The sequence below is a fragment of the Temnothorax americanus genome, unplaced genomic scaffold, assembly GCF_048541705.1.
Source record: "Temnothorax americanus isolate GAGA-0224 unplaced genomic scaffold, ASM4854170v1 Scaffold9, whole genome shotgun sequence".
Lineage (NCBI taxonomy): Eukaryota > Metazoa > Arthropoda > Insecta > Hymenoptera > Formicidae > Temnothorax > Temnothorax americanus.
In genome coordinates, this window is record NW_027509812.1 from 2,540,908 (window position 1) to 2,554,197 (window position 13,290).

Consider the following 13,290-nt stretch of genomic DNA (forward strand, 5'->3'; position numbering starts at 1 on the left):
GAGAAAATGAGTAACAAGGAAAGGTTGTGCCAAAATCCGAAAAGATCGATGGTGAACGACAGAGGTCCTTGCGCAAGAAACATTTTGTTCGTATAAAAAACTCTGCAGCCAAATTGCTCTCGAAATCTGTTTCAAAAGCGTAACAGAAAAACAGACTCCAAATTTGTCAATGAATTCTTTCCTGATACGGGTCCGCACGTTATGATACATCCTGTATAACTGTAATGTATTCGAAGCGTTAACTTACAAGGATCTCAATTTGCACGATAGTTTCCAAAGCATTAAAGCAGCAACAACGCAAATTAAGAGCTATTTGCGAGCTAACAATCGATATGTGCATATATGCAATTGCAACCCGCAATAATTATTAAGTCACAGCATGTAAATATCACGACGATGTACCAGTCAAATTGGAAAGATTCTCAGAGTAGAAGAATTCTTTTCTATTTTAGATTAATTTCTTCATTGTCCGGATAACGAATAAAAAACATTTATTACATAAGCTTTGCGCACACGATGAAAATAATCGAGCTAGCTTTAATGACAATTCACTTTAATGTCTTACACAATTCCCTTAGGTACTTTACGATTGCTAATTTATCTTGCTTAACTGATTAGCGCGATAACGTATTTCGCAGTCTTTACGTTGCGGAGCGAGCAAGATACGCGAATATCTCGCCGATAAGGAATACAGGAATGCGATGACCGCGCTGCCGAAGCTAGAGGCCGGAAATCAGTGTTACGGCTACCCTCGTCTGGGCAAGCCCTTACCACGCGCAGAAATAACCCAAACGGGGGCTATCCGACTAAGCCGATAATCCGCGGGTCAGACAGTGTCGAGAAGCCGTACAACTTTGCTTAGCCCCGTCCTTTACCCCTCGGTCGTTCGTGCCCTACGGCCGTCCCACGCGGAAACCTGCGGTTAGCTGGGAGCTATCGTTTCTGCGCTCTGGCCACACCTCGTAGAAATCAATTTACTTTCGGGCGATTCCACGGGATCGGATCGGCGGGGAAAGATCGCCGCTGAGCGAAGACGAGGATTAGAGGAGAATAAATACGAGGATTCCGCGGAGTCTTTAATAATCGAAGACACGTCGATATATATGTCGCGGCTCGCCGGTTTCGATCGAAGGTAATTTAAGCGACAAGGTTCAACTAGCGTAATTTCAGAAAAGAAGATTGGCAAATACGATATTTGATAATCGAAGATCCATTTAATATTAAAGTCGACTTTATCATCAGTGGTTACGTATTATTCGCAACAGCATTTCATTATTTTAAAATTCACTTAATTAATGTACTTGCAATTGAAAGATAATATGTATATTTTTAAATTGAAATTATATATTCTCTCAACTTAAAAAATTCGTTCCAATCGTTCGTTTTTACATTCCATCATATTCTATTTCTTTCCTTTTTAATACGGAATAAAAAATTTATTTAATTCTTCAAATCTCACTACTATAGCTTTCATTGTTTACGATTATTGCACTTCACTCTATTTCACTCTATTTTCTTCTCTTTTAGCATATAATAAAAAAGAAGTAAAAACCGAATGCTAAAATCAAAGATCTAAATTTTTGTATTATGAAATTAGAATGTTAAACAAAAGTTTATTTTAAAATTTGTATTACACATCACACAAGTCAAATACAGAGTACATAACATTCACACAAGTTTAAAAAATGTATAGGATCACTTTTCCATTTCAAATGTTATAATCTCACCCTACTTTCCTGTCGACATTGATTATGCCGTTCACCGAAAATCCGATCTATTCGTTTTTCCAATCACGCAGGTGTTTCTGTAGCTTCTTCGCTCACGGGGGAAAACAACCCAGAAACAAGCAAACTGTGAGAACTTCGTTTAATCGAGATTAATCGCCCGGTCAACCGTCCCCGTGTCAAATTGTCAGGAACGAGCGCCACGTGTGTCACGTATTGCGTGGGAGAAAGGAAGAGAGGTCATTTCCTTCCGATGACCACGTGGTCATCAGATCGCTCCGGTCAGAGCATTCGAATAATAAAATTGGAAACGTCAACTCCCATGCGTATATGTGTGCGCAGGCGAAGATATACGTTGCTCCGAGCGTGCAATATCGTCGAGTTTTAGGGTTTTCGCAGCTGTGACAACGGCTGGCCGCAAGGCGGTGTCCCGATTTCAACCGAAACTTTCGCCAATATCATCATAACCGTAATTCCACGATTCCGTTGGGAACTTTTTTCCATTCGTACCGTATGTGGTCCTCATTGTCGTTCTCATCCTGGGAACACGAGGAATCTTTCGCGAGGGACTTTTTGCGGACGGGGCGCTCCGTAATGCGGTACTTTTTGAGGTAGACAAAATTATTTTGCGGAACTTATCGCCTCCTTTTCGATAAATTGCAATACGTTCGTACATCGCAATGTAGATATCACATACAAATATTATTCAGTTCTGTGAAGTAATCATTTTGCATTAAAAGCGAATATTTTGATTTATATTAGAAGTGGACGAAAAAGAAATGGCCTTGTAAATTGTGTGTGAAAAAATCACAAAATAATATAAATAAAAGCAAGTTTATCTCTTCGCGTCCAGCAAGCTGGGTCAATCGCTTATGTTGATCTTTAATATACGAAATATGAAATATTCATCCTAGATCTCGTCTAGTCCAGATATCTAAAGATGTCGGTGATAGACGGTGGCGGTTTCATACAAGCGACCATCAAGCGTATGTTTAGCATCATGCTTTTTGCAATCTGATTTCTTCTCGCTCGATGCTCCACTTCAAAGCGTGACGTTTAGCCGCTCTTGATCGGCTGTAGCTCCGGATACTGTCGAAGGAAAACGTAAAACGAGAGAGAGAGAGAGAGAGAGAGAGAGAGAGAGAGAGAGAGAGAGAGAGAGAGAGAGAGAGAGAGAGAGGACAAAGGAAGGCACGCGCGTGATCATATATGATATCCCGCATGAATTGATGGACACACTTGATTTCGCAACCCGCGGACTGTCAAACCGAATAACACGCTTAGGTTTACTTTCAAGAACGCACACAAAAGCATTTGGAAAAACAAGCTGAGATTTTTTTTTTAACTAAAACTTTCTAATATTAAATCGTAATTAGAAAACATTTATAAGCATGTTTCTGTTTCGTAGGCATAATGGGCTTAATAATTATTTTAAAAATTGTAAAAAATAATTTAGTAATAACGCAGCTCTCTCTATATACTTTTATAGCTTTGCAAGTTATAGCTTTATTATTTTATTTTGATCATCTCGCAGTATATTTCACTAAAAAAGATATAACATGCTGCGTACGGCAGCTGTTTTTGTTTCTTTATTTGTTTGGTTCGCTACTCGACATCAAAGCCTGATGTAGCTTGGGCAATTTCGACCAACCTTGTCGTTTACGCGTCGAGTTTACTCGAGGGAAATGTGATGGAGAAAGCGGTGCGCAGAATACACCCGTTACCCGTTGATCCACTATGCAAAAGCCTACGAACTTGTAGTACCACAAATTGTCGTGCTTGTTTTCGCACGTGCCAAACCTGACCCGTGATTCATTCACATAAATTAGACCCTAGCAAGAAACATAAGATCTCGTATATTTACCGACATTTTGCTAATAGAAAGCAAACGCAGTAAAATAGTAACGATATAAGAACATGTTAAAAAAAAAGAGTAAAATAATCGTAGTAATTATGCTCGTAGTAATAGTTTTAAGTCGTCTACATAAAATGTTAATTATATATTTTGTAAAAGAGTATACATTTAGCAAAAGAAATGTGGAGCTTTTATATTCAGTCAGTATAGTCGTCGGTAATATTATACGAGTGAAACCATAACGCACTCTCTTATTTCAATTTTTTTAAAAATGCTTCGGAATAAAAATATTCTAAGATTTTTATGATATGTAACAAGCCAAATAGAAATCGCGATAGAAATATATGCAATAATTGAGCGCTGATTGAGTATGTCAATCTAGTTTCTGCTCGCATTTTTCAAGGAAAATAATGAATCGAGAGGTTTCCGAGTGAGTTTACGGGAGATTCATACTCGATTCACCGCCGATAAGCTCACTCGTAAAGATAAAGACGGAGATACTAGAAAATACTCGAGGGACTCCGGATGCTTTCAGGATAGACAAGGCAATACGATTTCGAGCGGAATGCTTTTGTTTTAGCGTGAAAAGGGAAAAGAACGAATGCACTTAATAAAGCACTCTATTTTTCATAGCTGCTCCAGATACTCGGCCCTTTAAGCATTAATAATTGTCGACTGAAAAGGCAAAAGCGATGTAAACGCTAAGATGGTTTTGAATATAAGTGAAAAAAGAAGTAATGGCATTTATATAATAGAAACGTGTAACCATTGTACAGTGAAAAGAGAAATGATTAAAAAAGTGTTGAGATAAATTATGATATAAGGGTAATTTGTAGATTATTATGCAAATGAAACATCTTATGTAAAACTTAATAAAATCTATTAACAAATTTTTAATTAAACAATCATGAATTTCAATTCATCGTAAACACTTTGCAGTGGCGAAATATACAGGATAAGCTCGATTTTGCTGTTATGTCCTTATCTTTGCTTTTTTCGTTATTTGCATGGTGGATTTTGTCAAACGTAAGCATGCCCTCTAATGAGTAGCAAAGTTCTTTATCGTTTCACGACGTTTCTTTTATCGCCGTCGGTGAGAAAATCTGCTTTCCGCTCTTCTCACTACCCTCGCATATATTCAGTCCTTTGTCTGCTACGAAATACCGGCTGTTGCACGTACTCGCACTCTTTTTCCGATCTCCCCTTGTTCACGAGTATTCTTTCAGGTTCCGGAGATTTTCTCCCGTTAAAGCCGAAGGGCCCCGTTAATGGGGTCGTTAAAGGTCTCATTAACGTTCTCGCAAAGTAGTCGCAGGGGGGGGGATAACGACGAAGTAATTAAAATTTGATCAACTTCTTACAAAACCGACTCGTCACTTTTTTTTCAAATAGCAGCATGCAACACGGTTATTCGTTCACCGTTTAAGAACCTATTAATGACATTGAATTAAATATTGAAGAAGCGAGGCATAAACTATAGGATCCCTTTCTTGTAGCCGATGTTTCGAAAAATATCTCTAAAGATTTTTTTAGTCATTTTAGACCTCCCTTCCTCTTAAATGGAAGTATAATAGGAATACCGTACGTTCCACCGCCGGCTACAAACGGCTCCTTGGTGATCGGCAACATCCGCGTATACCTTGGTGCGGTTTTTCGTACGGGAGTTACTTATGAGCCGAGTCGGAGTTCACTCTCGATAGGGCGAAAGAGAAATGCCGCGGGAGAGGAAGGATGATGAATAAAAGGGAGGGAACGAGAGCGCGGGCGGAAGGTGTCAGGTCGTAACCGTAGAACGACCTCGCCCGAGGGAACGTCCTGCGCCGTATGTCCTCTGCATACAAATGCCTTTCCTATAGCCGTTCACCGAAGCCATCAGGGTTACCGCGGAACGGAAGTCTGGCTTGCCAATTTTAAAGGCCGTTTGTGAGTGATGTACAACGTCTGCGCGCACATCTAGCGGGTGCCCGGCTGTTCATTCGACGGTACGTATCGGCGAAAGCATATATACCCTCCCCCCTCCCCCGCCCGCGCGATTCCGTATTGGCAATAAAAACGTATTCCTGCGAATACGTGGATACGGCAGTATGAACCAGGTTGTTTACGGTGGAAAGCGCTGTGTAATAGTTTCGTGCAATTTATTGTCAAGACTGCCTGACCTGGAAAATAACGGACAATAAATCAAATTCGCTCTTGATATTGGATTCAAATCAATTACGTCTCTCTTGTTTAACTCTTAATCTCGCGGCGTGATTGCACTAAGCGAGGGGGGAGGGGTATGCAATTGAGTATTAAATTAGATTATACCTGCATCAAATAACTGAAACACAACTAGAAAGTATAGGATTTATGCGTGATTATTTTAAATCGATAATAATTAAATTATTTTTAAATGAAAAGCAAGTATACATACGTGAATAGTGCGCATTGTTAATTATTTCGTTTCGCCGGCAGTCAATTATCTTCGTATATGGTAAATATGTAACGCAAAATTATATAATTTGGATATAATCTACATGCATTAATTAGAGACAAAAATGCTGATGAAAGATGCATTATGTGTCCAAATGCATTACCAGGCTAATACGCAGATTAATAAGTGGTTACTGTGTATTGGTTAAATAATTGTAATGATGGCCGAATGCTTCTGATCCGTTCGCGTTAATGATCTGCATCCGAAAATATTCTGCTATACGACATCATGCAGAAGTTTAATGTTTAATTAGGCAGCTTTTCGAGGTTATTCGATTTGACCCACCGTGCGGAATAATATCTATTTTACTATGACGTTATAAAATTCAACGTCCCAGAAAAGGACGTACTCTATGTATATTTCATCAGTTTTATTAATTTACTAATTAAAGCTGTCGATCGCAGTCACGCGGTTCCGTTAGAGATATGTACGCTTCGGTACGCTAATAGATTTAATTAAGGTGCATGCATTAATTCGTTTGCACGCCCCGAGAACTTCGGTTTTGCAGCTTTTGTTATAGCGCAAATTAAACACGTTAATGATATAGTAATGATAATAATAACGAAGATAAATAATTATTATTATTTGCATAATAGGTATCGATAATGAAACGCAATAACGTTTGTTTATAAATTCACGCTTTTAATAGCAATATTTTTGCTCCATATTTTTTCGTCGTCTAAGAATGACGGCGCGCAAAAAGATATGCATAAAATGGAAACTTGCTCCCGCGAACGTAGCACAGCTGCATCAGCTGCACCTGCATTCGCCTCTTTAGATGTCGTGTCATATAGCTGCTGCGACACATTAGATCGCTGTGGAAACTCTCAATAAGAGCGACGTGCACTTTCCCGCGACGGGCGGGGGAAAGGGATGCGAAACGTCTTGCGGTTAGTTTCGAGGCGTTTCGGGGGCTGAAGTTCTCCGGCGCGCGATATTCACGACGAGGCGTACGGAGCACTCAAAAAGTTTGGCGAAAGACAAGGGGAGAGAGGCGAGCGCCTCTCAAAGTGAAAACGGTATATCCGAAAGCGATTAGAGTTGTATGACAGACGGCGCGAATTAATTCGCCGCCGGGATAATTACAGCCGAGTGCGCGCCCGACGAGTTATGCGCTGTTCTCGTTTTCGAGTTATATATACCTACGTTTTTATGCAATTTAGAAGTGCAAATTTTGCTTTTAGCAATTTACGATTAGCGAATGCGCAGAGTATATAGTTGCGGGCGTTCGATCGTTACAATTTGCAGACGGCCACATGGGAGTCATTGTCGTTATCTGACGTGCGCGTTTTACACGCAACGAGACATTAAAATACCGGCTGGCTGGCTGGTTGGCTGGCTTACGATCAGCAACGGCGCTTTTATCGGGTGAATGCATTTCGGGAGATGATTGGCCCTTATGCAAGAGGGGCGACGTACGGCCGTATACGGAAGTTTGAAGCACGTCGAACTTTCCAAACTATCAGCGCTTAGACGATAATTCTCTTGAGGGACGAAGACCGCTCTCAGCGCGACCCTGCCTTGGTGAAAATTAATTACCCTCGTCGATCGCTATTCATTCTCTCTTTCACCCCGTTCGTGTCTCGGCTGATTCTCTCCCTTTTCACCTCCACCGATGCACGAAACCCATCGTCGACGACGTTGGGAAGTTGTGTATGCGGGTGACAAGAACGAGAGGAAGTAAGACAGGAGGGAAGGAAGGAAGGAAGGAAGGAAGGAAGGAAGGAAGGAAGGAAGGAAGGAAGGAAGGAAGGAAGGAAGAAAGGAAGGAAGCAAGAAAGGAAGGAAGGAAGAAAAAAATCGCCGAAGTGAAAAAAATATCTCGCCTATAACACGGCATGCGCCAGAAATCAGAGCAGAGTTTCTCGAAAGCCAACGAATTCTATATACGCGGCGCGACATTCCACAATTTCCACGTACTTGGCGCACTCCGCGTTCTTCGAGTAATTATCCGCGCGTAATTACTCCGTCCCGACTGGTGCATACGTTGTACATGCATGCCCACGCATACATATGTGGGCGCACTTTAATATATTCATATACATATATACGCTTGTATATATGTATATACATATACACATACGGTAGTGCTGAAGTTAAACATGTTAAACGTTCAAGATACACGCGCGATCGAATATTATGGTTGTATGCAAAGTATCGATTTTTATACACTGGGACTCATCGGTTCGCTCTCGATCCTTAACAGAAAAAATTAATACACTGAGGAAAGGTAAACTACTTTACTTATACCTTTTATTTCTTTGATGTTGCTAGTACGGACAGTTGTGTTCTATTAGCAGCAAAATACGGTTTGCATTGTTGAGAATAAGTCAGTTAAACTTCAATGCACAGTAAAAACAACAGTCCAGAATGGCAACGAGAATACAACTTCATAACATGCTGTCAAAAGAAATCGAGTTATTATGTCAAAATATGTTGTGCTCCCGTCGCTTGCGAGCAAATCAAATTATAGATGTGATTTTAGATATTTTGAAACCTTATAGTTGTTCCAATATTTCTGATACTTTGATAATATTCAAGATAATACGGCTACCTTTTTTTATATCAATTTTAATTTACCTTTCTGTATCGTTCTAAAATCAACTTTTGATATGTTTTAGAAATTCTGTAATACAGTTGCTGCTTTATAAGCATAACTGAGAAAAGATCAGTCGAGAGAGAGAGAGAGAGAGAGAGAGAGAGAGAGAGAGAGAGAGAGAGAGAAATGATATTTTTAAAAGTGAAGCGATCCAAATAACTGTTTAATGTAATTATCTCTCTCTATACAGAAAAATATATAATATAGGAAGAAAAAAAAGTCTTGAACCAAGAATTAATTATATGTAATTATAACAGAAATGTTTATTCGACCAGAACGGCAGAGGAAATAACATCATAGCACACAGTATAAGTTACTCATCGAGTCATCTGCAAGATTAGATATTGGCGGTTCGCTATTTCAGTTATCGACCGGATCGATTTACAATGTCCGGGGATATTTGGAGCATGTGGCCCGGCCCTCTCGCGAATTCTAATACGCGATCGTCCTCCGGCCAAGAATTCTCGTCACGCGGTAAAAGGCTGTGGACCCGCCGGAAATAATAACTCGCCACTACGTGATGTCCCTTCCGAGGACCGCGCAGTTTGGTTATATAATAAATACTTGTCTTATCCACTGGTTTCACCAAGACTTTCCTGCTTCCGCGGACCATCTTCCGCGCAGTATATAGAAGCGAAATGAAACTAAGAACCACTCGCCACCATCGGATGGAATCATGCTTCTCTCGCGGTTTCGAGCGGACGGTTACGAGGATTTCCGCGAATAATATCATTTCCATGTACCGTCTCTCATTCGCGTACCGTTCCGCGCACTTCTCTCTCTCTCTCTCTTTTTTTTTTATCGCGTCTTCTACTCCTCTTCTCATCCACTTGGAATACTTATTGCCTCGCTCTTTAAAGTCTACCGCTTTTTTTATCACATCGTCTTTTCTTTTCGCGGAAAATCCAAGGGATTATATACTACAGTGATACTACAGTGAAATGAGATAATCAATGCATCATGAAAATCTTGATGATACTCTACATTATGCGCCGTTAAATTCCAGCACAACGGTGACAAGTGACGAGTGAATAGGTAATAAAACATACCCATTTCTCGCAATACGTGCTGAAAAGAGGACGAAAACGTTCAAAAATAAATTAATACAATAGAATAGAAAAAAGAAATCGCACCAATATTGCGCATGTTTGTTAAATTCTTCGATATATAGCTTCGCGCATATTATGAACTCACGTCGAGCTACTAACATCGACAGGTTTCACCTCATTTTTACATTTTATCGTTGAATATAGAACAAAAGTGACAGCTGAACAAATTGATTTGAACGCCACTTGTATAATACTAGAGCCTCAAAAAGAGGACACACAAATGAAAGAAAACTATTCTTGTTATTCTTCTCGCTGCTGCGAGCTGTCCCGGCAACTCGCGCGATGCAAATTTCCTGTCGTAAAAAAAAAAATCAAGCATCGGCCCCTGTATTCGTGCCTGGAGTTCTCTTAGCATATCTCTCGTCTCGCTTCTCTCTTCTCTTCTCTCTCTTTCTCCTTTTTCAACTTTCCAACGTGCTTCTCGAGTGGATGAGCCATTATGCAAGTATGCATTTTGCGAAGAATCGAGAACAGCCGAACACAATACCGGGACTCTCGCGCGTGAAATGGCGTAATTATCAGAAAGCCAGATGCATTTGCAGCGCGCCCAGGTACAGGTATTAATGTGCGAATTATTCTCGCGGGAAAAACCGTGTCTTTCAATTCCCGTGTCGCTGAGGAGGCAGCGCAAAGTGCGAAAGCATCGAACGCGGAAGCGAAATCGTCGATGTGGGCGCTTCGCACATGCGTGCATGGCCTATTCACAATAAAGCGTGTCCGTTCGCTGCTCATTTTTCTCGCATAAGAAGATTATTTATCAGAGGTGGCGAAGCGCCGGTGGCTGCCGCCGAAGGCGACCAACGGATAAAGACGGTCGCGGTGTGGAAAGGCCGCCCCTCAAACGAAAGCGAGACGCTCGAGGCGATGATCCCGGTAAACAAACATAGACCGCGTAACTTGCGTCGCGACGTTATCGCTGCCGCACCCCGGCTACGAATGGAATTACTACCTGGCAAACGCATTCCCCGTGTTTACCGCGCACTCCACCTTTAACCTTTCGCTTTTGCCGGCCTTGCGCTGCCTCTCGAGCGCGCGCTTTGTTTCTCGATAGAAGCGTTTCCTCATTCTCGTGGCAGTGGGCGAAGGGGTACGAGAAAAGATAAAGTGCCGAATATTTCGTAACCGGGCCGATTGTTCCGGCGGAAAATTGTTATCGTCGCTGGACTCTTTCGATTTTAGATATGCACGTCAATACTTGTCTGCCCGCATGATATTCAAAACGCATCTAATTTTTACGCGTTCGCGGCTACGATTAATTTAATCGATAACTTTGTGATACGAAAGATCTTTTTCTTTTATCGCTCTCGCTCTGACAGTTTTGTATTTGAATTTCAATTTTTTCTTTATGCGTACCCTCACGCTTTTCGTCGTGTTCCTCTCATCATTCTCTTACATGCAATACAGATAAACCAAGGCTGCAATGTAGCGCTGCATTCCTTCCTCAAACTCGAGCCATACCTGTGCCTTTGTATATATAATGAAAGTGTGGAAGGCATCGCGAATACAAGATGCGTTTCTGATATATATAGTAGAACATGCCGAGTCACCGCAATAACCTCGCAAACGATGATCAAAGCTCATATGGAAAGCCATGCATGACACGGCGATCGTTAAATGACCTCTGGAAGTTATATCCCGGAGGCTTCCTAGTTTGGAGGAACCAGGTGATCACAACTCTGACTTTCGTAACTGTTCTCGATTAGCGACAGTGTGCCGGGAACGCAGAACACTCGCGCGGAATTGGAAACAACGCGCTTGATAGAGAGGGACAAAGAGAGCAAAAGAAAAAGAAATAAAGTGGTTAAACGAGAAAGGGAAAAAGAGACACGAGGAAAGAAAAAAGAAAAAAAGAGAGAACGTATATACGATAAAATAACAAACATTATAGTAAATATGCCGCTCATGAAAGTTTCAAACTTTGAATCTGTGTAACTGCAATTATACACTCGCTTTCGCGAATATGTTTCGACGACGCCCGGCTTATCGAGCACGTAAAAATGTCACCCCGTAATTCAAGAAAGTTTCCGCGCACGCGGGGGAGTTATAATGGTGTATAGGTCGGAATAACAGATTGCTAATTACGAGAACGACGTGAAAACTACCGCGACGTTCATCGGGCATGCTGAAACTGCATCCAAAGTCTAGGTAGTTTTGATTAAGTTTCTAACGGATGGCTGGATTCGTTCTAGGATCTTGTCAGACGTCAGGGAGGTATTCGCGCGTTCATTCACGGGCGAGAAATAGGGTAAAATTGTAGTTGAAGTGCCTTCGCGGAGCCGGACAAGTCCGTCAAGGGCCCGTAGGTAGATGGAAAAGGTCGCTCGGGATGAAAAATAAGAGGCGGGAATCCTTCGATCGACTCTTATACCTTCATCGAGAGAGCGCTGCAGATAGAGGAATTCAGTGTTCGTCTTACTTCCATTCATCGTTCTTCTGTATCCCTTTTCTCTCCCCGCCCTTATAGCTTCCGTCGTCTTTTATTTTTCGATTGCCGTAAGTATATTGAGTAAAGCTCGCGGTGCGATAGCGCTACATCGATCGCACGGAATTTCGATTGCATTGCGGAAAATTTCATAAGAGCGGTTACTTATCGCGGATTTTACAATTCGTTTTAACGTTTCTCGATATTTCGTAACGGCTCAATAATAACGCGGGAATCGAACGAAATCTAGCGCATCAACTACTCGTCTTGTGTTTCTTTTTAAAGAAAGATTCGTGAGAAAAGCTTAATGTGATTTTGTACAACGAGAATTTATTTTCTCTCAGTCGTGAAAAACTCGTCGATCAAAAGCGCGTCGGCAATATATCTTTCGTCAGGAAAGCGATAATTCTATTCGTACGCGTTCTATCGCCAGAGAAGTCCCACCCACGTTCCATTTAATTATTTTCCTAGAAGAGACGATGATTTTTTCGTTGTCTGAGATTCGCGTACTCTTCAATCGCAATCTGAGAACGTCGGAATAGACTCTTGATGGGTCTTGAGAACAAGATCCCAAGCATGGTACGTACAACGTTCTCTTCGAAAGAGACTCGTGTCTGCTCATCTATTGAGGCGACGTCGATGGTATAGAAGCACGCCGAAGTGACGGGGTAAGGGGTCGAGGGTGGAGAGAAGCGAGAGTAGGAATGGTAGGATACGATGGGGAGGCGCTCGTGCTTGGGACAACGAACCGATGGGATAGACTCTCGCAAAGACAGAGAGTGGGTGGTACGTTGATCGATTCCTCTTGCGGTTTTGTCTAAGGGGAACTTATTGACTTTCTGAAGACGCTCAGCACCGGAGGATCACCGCGTGCATCGCCGAGGATGCACAATGCGGCGTCAAGTATACATATAGCTTCCTGCGCGAATGTGTGCACCGCCACGATCCCTGGGTAAGATCACCCATTGTTTTCCGTATTTCTCCCATCCCAACCGATGTCTCGATTTTCGATTTCGAGTGTCCCCCGCAACCGATCACCGAGATCCGCGCCTGTATGTCGTGCGCGAGCGCGAGGGGAGATCGAGCTTTATCCCTCGCGAAGACGACGCGA

The 13,290-nt window shown here is 41.8% G+C and overlaps 1 protein-coding gene and 1 long non-coding RNA gene across 7 annotated transcripts in view; one reads left to right on the plus strand and one right to left on the minus strand.

Moving 5' to 3' along the window:
• LOC143908063 (uncharacterized) overlaps positions 1–13,290 on the plus strand; it is a 182,088-nt gene that overhangs the window by 163,495 nt on the left and 5,303 nt on the right. The window lies entirely within an intron of this gene.
• The window catches only part of LOC143908059 (synaptogenesis protein syg-1), a 356,526-nt gene that overhangs the window by 77,935 nt on the left and 265,301 nt on the right, over positions 1–13,290 (minus strand). The window lies entirely within an intron of this gene.